Source organism: Lactuca saligna, chromosome 3 (assembly GCF_052625555.1).
Source record: "Lactuca saligna cultivar CGN05327 chromosome 3, ASM5262555v1, whole genome shotgun sequence".
Classification (NCBI taxonomy): domain Eukaryota; kingdom Viridiplantae; phylum Streptophyta; class Magnoliopsida; order Asterales; family Asteraceae; genus Lactuca; species Lactuca saligna.
Window position 1 is genome coordinate 97,180,282 of NC_136419.1, and position 7,747 is coordinate 97,188,028.

General features: G+C 36.5%; 1 non-coding gene across 1 annotated transcript; it reads left to right on the forward strand.

Moving 5' to 3' along the window:
• The first annotated feature begins 334 nt into the window (after positions 1-334).
• LOC145038126 (small nucleolar RNA R71) lies at positions 335-441 on the forward strand. The gene has a single exon (XR_013679192.1). It is a non-coding gene; the product is annotated as a small nucleolar RNA R71 (small nucleolar RNA).
• Positions 442-7,747: the final 7,306 nt, after the last annotated feature.

Below are 7,747 nucleotides of genomic sequence, written 5' to 3' on the forward strand. Positions count from 1 at the left end.
ATCCACGTTGCAGTCCTTAGTCAAGTGTGGGCCATTGCATCGCTCGCACCCCACTCTTATGGCGTGTATCGACTGGTCCATTTGTGTTATCCTGCGATCCATGTTATTTAGCATGGCCATGACAGGTGCAATTTCTTTAGTTTGGGCCCCTCCACCGCCTTTGCTTCCATCCTGCCTCGGGTTATGGTATTCGCGGGAGTGTTTCGCGAATTCTTCAATTAGCTCCTTGACCTCCCTTGGATTTTTCCTTGTCAACGGTCCTTGAGAATCAAGGAGTTGTCTTGTCATCACATTAACCCCATCATAAAAAATTGACATCTCTTGCTGCACATTTAGGTCATGTTGCGGGCAGTTTCTGAGTAAGCCCTTGTACCGCTCCCATGCTTCGTATAGTGACTCCCCCGGCTGTTGCTCAAAGTTGGCTATTGCCTTCTTGAGTTTGGCTATTTTGGATGGTGGGCAAAACTGATCTAGGAATTGCTCACGCATTTGAGCCCAAGTGGTGATTGTACCCGGTGGGAGTGCTTTTAACCACTCCTTAGCAGCTCCTTTGAAGGTGACGGGTAGCATCCTAAGCAAGACTGTGTTCCTGTTGACATTTGGGACATTGAAGTAGTCTGCAATGTCATTGACTTCATCTAGATACTTAAAAGCATCCTCATGGTCTTTCCCGAAAAATGGGATGTCCTTCAGCGCAGTCAATATGTGTCCCTTCAGCTTGAATGTGGCATTGGCAGGTATTGCGGGTTGGACTAATCCGGGACCCACATCTTCTCGGATCCGTTTTTTGTAAGCTCCCATTGACATTTCTTCAATATCTGCCATCTCGTTCCTTGGCTCGTACTCGGGTTCACTCGTGTGTTCTTCAAATTCTGGCTCGGTGTCGCTTTCGTACTCGGTTTGCACGGTTGTATGATCCAAATGCTCAAGATTGCTCTCGTGCTTCGTTGATGAACTTGACTCTTCTGTCTTCTTTCCTGCCTTCCTAGAGAAGGCTGACTTCAATTCTTGCAAGGGCGTCTTTTTCTTGTGAATTGCAGACTCGGGATCTTCTAGTGGTGGCACCAATGGTGTGTTTGAACCTCTGGTCATTAACTCCTGCAACTTGCTAACTAAAACGTAAAACTGGACAAAAATAAGAAAAACTAAAAAAAATGAAATCTCATATTTCACGTCGTGAGTATACTAAATCTCACGTCGTGAACACTGTGACAGAACAAAAATTAAACTAAGATAAGCTAGTAAAATAATTAACCAATTAAGCTTTCTGCAAATTTTATTCCTAAAAAAAAAACGATTAATCTAATGTAACTAAATACTAATAATCTGCACCGTTCCCCGGCAACGGCGCCAAAAACTTGATGTGCACAAAAGTACCCACTAATTTTAATATTTATAACCTAACAAACTAAGATTAATTATGCACTTATAGGCAGTGTACCTAGTCAGATTATAATATAGCTTAGGTAAGTCGGGTGTCGATCACAGGGAACGGTGTTACTAATTAACCTAATTACTATTAAATTAACCTAATTTATTAATAAATTTAATAAGGGGGTTTTATCTGATTTTGCAAGATCAGATGAACTTAATCAAATTAATATAAAAACACTCTTGCTTAGTTGAATCCACTTCTTCCTTATGGCTAGCTAATGATTATGGGTTATTAAGTTGGGTTTTAGTTATATTAGTAATTTAGTTCTATCTTACCAATAAGTAACTAATTCATGTTAAACCATGTATGTTCACACATAATTAAACATAGAACTAATTATGAATGTAGATATGCTATGTAAGATTTGTTGTATAAACGCAATTATGATCACAATTCACGTTCTCTAGCACAGCTAAGATTTATTTAGCCTAATTACTAACTAAAATTGGTCAATCCTAGCTCTAACAATTCAATGTTCACTAAATTATTAGGTAAACAAGTTCATGTAGTTTCATGGTCACTAAGCTACACAAAACATGCAATCTAGCAATTAGATAAGCAAATAATAACATGCTAGGTTATACAAATCAAACATAAGCAACTCTTACCAACTTAAATTAATCCATAAACATATAACTATTCATAAGTTCAAAGCTTCATCTAGCTAAGCAAAAGTAGCTAGATTTAGCTGCTCATCATAGTAATTAAACTAACACAGCTAAAACTAATGAAAAACACGTTTTTAATCAACTAAATATAAAACTTTACTTCTTTTGGTGTTGAAATCCCTCTTCCAGGACCTTCCTTCCTCTCTGAAACGTCTCCTGGAACTTCTTTTCTTCTGCCAAAAGTTTTTTCTTTCTTCGTAATAATAGAAGAACTTATATAATCCTTAAAAACCTGTGCCACGTCGTGGCCATATGCGCCACGTCGTGGGCTTTAAGTAATACGTATCCTTCAAGGAAATCCTCCGCGTCACGATGTTTATCTTCGGGAACACCCATGCCACGTCGTGGGCTTCACCGCCACGTCGTGAATTAAGCTGAAATTACGAAATTATTATTTTCTTGTCTTCCAAGCCTCCCATGTTCCCCAATTTGTCACCTCTGGTCCCTCACTTCGAAAATCCTTTGTATTGACTGAAAATATCAATTAAAACTCATAAGTATCACTATTCTGCTCATATTATCAATTTATTAATAAAAATGCACTTAAATACTGCCTAAAAATAAGTATAAATATGGCAATATCATACGTGTGTACAAGTCTTCATTTGTCACCTAGCATCGTAACCGACACTTCCACCCAATCCACTCACCACAAGTGAGTTCATACCCCTTTAATTAACCTTTGAAATACTTTTAAATGTTTTAAATGCTTTTATGGGGGGGGTACAAGTTGAATACTTATAGTTATTACATCAATCACATGTGATTAATAACTATAAAACCAATTATTATATCACTGTTCAAACTGTTTATCGAACTGTTTTACTTTAAAATATTTTACAAACTCTTTTACTTATCAAATACTTTTATTTAAACTTTAGTATACTTATTATAAATTTCATGCCCATATATGTATACATATATAAGAAATGTTTAAAAGGCTTAGGAAGGTCGTCCGGACTATTTCCTTTTCCTCGATTTGGATGTGGTCTGGTGGGATTCCGGGTAGCCGTCCAAAGGTCGTTTCAATATTAATTATATATCAAATGTACATATATAGACATAAAATTACTTCCATATTCATGCGTATTAGTTACATCATTAGTAAGTTACCATCGGGGTAACACAAGATCATACTTCTACAAATTTCTAGATCAATGAGTCAATTCATTCATGAGTCAATACTTACTACTATGAGAACATATACAACGATACTAGAACAAGTAACATTACATTACATATACATGAATACGTTAACAATTGTGATCCACTGAATCGGAGCATGCCTTAATGTCATGGCCCGAGTTGTACCCAGAATTCTCTTGGAGGGAGAGCGTGAGTTTGCGTATACATCTATACTGGATTGACTATCCTACACCTTGTTGCTAGCTATAGCCAGACCTGCAGGTCTGCGGGTGCCAAACGTCATTCCATCTGACGACCATTCGTATATCATTGTTACCGGTCAATAGTATGGTGCAATTAAATCACATGATACCTTAATATAAATCTGGTTTAAGGTAGTTAGTACAGTAGTAGTTTCTATATTACAAAACTACAGTACTATAGTAATTTACCCTTTATATAAATTTAGTAATTATTTCACTTAAACAATGATGTACAAAATATATTTTGATAATGATAGTTAAACTTGGGAAAATTACACACATTTACGATAAACTAATGTACAAAACCATTATGCCTTGGTAGAAGGCTACTTTTAATAGAAAATATAGGTTTTTCTGAGATATTTAAACTTTTCAAACACGTACAAACATTCACATACTTTTATCACCAACGTTTACAAACTATTGTTTAAAACTACGTTCAAACATTTTGATACAACCACCGACACTAAAATACTTATGAACTCACCAGCTTAATGCTGATAAACTCTTTCAAAATAACTTGTATTCTCAGGTCATCAATAGACAGGTACCGAGGCCAGCTTTTGAGAAGATGGAGCGCATTCAAGACTCATCTTATTATTTTGATTTACATTATTTTTGGTGCCTATAACTCAACGGAACATGCTTGTATTAAAATTATATATTTAATGCAATGGATGATGTTGTTTGCTTGTTTACTGTTATACTATGTTGTGATATTATACATGAGGTCCTCCGCCCCAGAACGTTTCCGCCGTTCTTGGTTTTGGGGTGTGACACTCGTTCACCGACTACCCTTCGCAAACTCCTTGGCGCATCTACGACCTCGCACTTTAGACCCTCTTTTGTGAAACAACAACCTTGGCGGAACACCCTCTTTGGCGCAGTAGCAGCCTTAGTCCAATAATATCTTTGACACAAAGCACCCTTCTCTTGACCCTTGTAATTTTCTAAGCCTCGGTTATCCTCTCTTGCACCAAACCTCCCCCCTCCCCTCTCTTGCGCCATAATCCTTTTTCCTCTTGTGCCATCTCTCTTCTTTTCTTCTTCTCTTGCGCCACAAGCCTTTCTTGCCCCCCACTCCAACTTGTGTTATTCTCTTTCAAACCCTAAACCTAATATTTTTTGCCCAACTACCTAATCTCGAAACATACCCTTTTGCACCATTTCCTCTTGAGCATCACTCAAACACATTAAGCCTGTTGTGCCGATTTTTTTACCTAACCAAAACCCTAATTTGGAGAACAACCTCACATTGAACAAACCCTACTTGCGCCATATTTTTTCCCTAAGAAATACTTCTTGTGCCATCCTTCTTGAGCTACATTTATTCCTTGAACAACACCTCTTACGCCAAACTTCTTGAGCCACACTTTTTTTTGGTTTCATGTGCCCCACCTCTTCAAACCCTAGTCGTGATATCTAAATACCCTTAGCGTAACTACCACTTTCGTCACCCTCTTGCTCCAAAATCGAAACAACCTCCTATTGCACCATAATAAAATCTCGATCATCTCTCTTATGCCATTTATAATCTTTGTGATCACCATCTTGAGTAACAGCAACATCGATCATCACTTGATCATCAACAACCCTCTTGATCATTAATAGCCTTTTGTGATCAACAAGCGACTTCATGACCACCATCTTGCGCCATCACCTGGCATTGTGCTCATCAAGCAAGAACCAAGCATACACAAACCCTACTTGATCCAGACGTACTTTTGAAACCATACTTGCTCCATACCCAAGTTTCGAAACCCTTGTAAGCATCAAACTCTTGGAGCAACATCACTTGATCTCATCATCACTTCTTGCGCCATTCACAAACCCTAGGTGAGCATCATCAATTTTTTTTTTCAAAACCCTAATGCACGTTTTTTTAAAACCCTAGTTTTTTTGTTTTGTTCAAACCCTAGCCTTTTTTGGAGCATCATTAACTACTTGTTGGAGCATCATCATCCAACCTTTCTTGTAAGGATCATCTCTAAATTCTAGGTAAGTATCACAATTCTTTTGTAAAACCCTAATTTTCACAAGTCAACTTCATGAGCATTATAATATGTTGCATGTGTATTTTTTTCTCTTTTGCGTATACATCATAGTCAACTTAACATTGATTATTGAATCATCATGTGTTTAGTGACTATCATCACGTGGTCCATCATCATTTTGTGTTGAGCATCACATTCCGTTGATCACTCTAGGTAAGTGCTCTTTCTCCTTCTTTTACACTCTATGATTATCATGGTGTACACTTTCTAAAGTTTGTTTCCTTTCTTGACATAACATAGATTTCAATATCTCTTGTGTCATCTTTTTTCCTTATCTCTCTATTGCTCATTGATTCAGCAAGACCTCAACCGTTATGTAATATCTCTCTTGCTTGTTCACATACCCTCATATACTAAGGTTACCCCTCCTTAGTTGATGATTCATGTATATACATATGTTCCTATGGTTAGGTTTTCCTACTATCGGCCTAACACTTCTTTTAAGTGAGCACCACTTCTTGTTGAAATAATATTGGGTGAGCATTTTATTATTAGTTATTATTTTTTATATTTTTATTGATCATTGATTCACCTTTACATACCATGATTAGGTTATTTAGTGTTGATCCTTTGATCAAACCTTTCCTATAAGCATTATACTTATTGGTTCACATCTTGCTTTTCATACTTACAAGTCTATTACCTTCACCTATCTTCTTTAAGGTAATGTCTCTTCTCTTACTCTTTTGTGATCTTTAATTTCATGTCTTTTATATGTTCTTTTAAGATCAACATATTTTTTCAACGTTTTTAACTCTATCTATTGTATGTGTTCTTGGATTTACATAAATAGTTAAGAAACTGGTGTCTCTATGATACTTAATTTTCTGTTAGTTTCTTAAGACATCTTTATTCGATATGTCATAGTCATCATAGGCCATGACTTAGATGTTTTACTTGATCTTTGCACTTTTTCTATGATTTAGTAACATGATTTTTTGTTTTTTTGTTTTATATGACATCAATTTTTTTCTTTTCTATTCCAACTTGTCATCTAATCTACTTTCTGGCCTTTACGTACTTGAATCAGCAATACTCCTCAAGTCACAACCTTGTTTAGTTAATGCAAATTCAAAAAAACATTCACCCCCCCCCCCCCCCTCTTTTGGAATTAAGTTAAGATTATATGTTACTACTCTCTAGCTATATCTCTTGTATTGATAATTCATTCTAATTTTTGTTCTATCAAGACATGGCTTCCAAAGAAGATGGATAGACATCTAAAGCAAAGGCTTCACATAAGGTCTCAAAATCTCATGCAACTGGACCTTCCACTATAACAACCTCACATCACCTAAATTTGTAATGGCTGCATCCAACTATACTGCACTTCTTAAGACTCAGGAACAACCTACAGAAGTTGGTGTTATAGTTGAATATTTGCAAAAGTTCTCATTGGCATATTAACTACTTTCTACTTCTTCAACTCCATAGTTTCTTATTTTAGAAGCTTTTCTATATGCATCCATTTCCTAAAGAGCAAAGTCAAAACAGCTTGATGTTGAATTTGATCATTTTCAGACTAACTTGGTTCTAAAGAGCAAAGTCAAAATAGTCAAGAAATTTTGCCTTCACACACCATGGAACATTCTCACTTCTGTTCTCACTCGATGTCTTTTCGGATTAGTTGGTGGATAAAATCACGGTAAAACAGACCTTTAGATTATCATGTAAAGACTTTTCTATGACATCAATATTACCTACGTGTCTATTCTTTGGTAAGATTTTCTTACCTTTCTCCCTGGCTCAAAGAATAAGTTCCTGATTCATCATCCTTGCTGGTGGTCTATCATTATTCACGATGTCATAAATAATATCAATCTTACATCAGACGAGATTCCAGAAGCTATACATCCACAATTCTTGCATATGACCCCATATAGGATGCGTACTGCATCAGAATCTGAGTCTTCACATCCAGTCATCATTCCAGATGCTATAATTGCAAACTGGATGCAAACAGTTCTTTTCTACGTTGATATATAATATACATTCAGGGAACTATTTCACCTCCCAAAAAGAAAAGGAAGCACTCATATCATGCATCCAAGAAGTTGGCAAAGAAGAATAAGCAATCAAATTCAGCTCAACTGCCTCATATTCCATCTCCAGTTGTCTCTGATGATAATCTTGCAGTAGATTTGGATGAGCCCACGTCTCCTCTTATATATGTTACAACATCTAAGCCATTCTCTTTCTCGG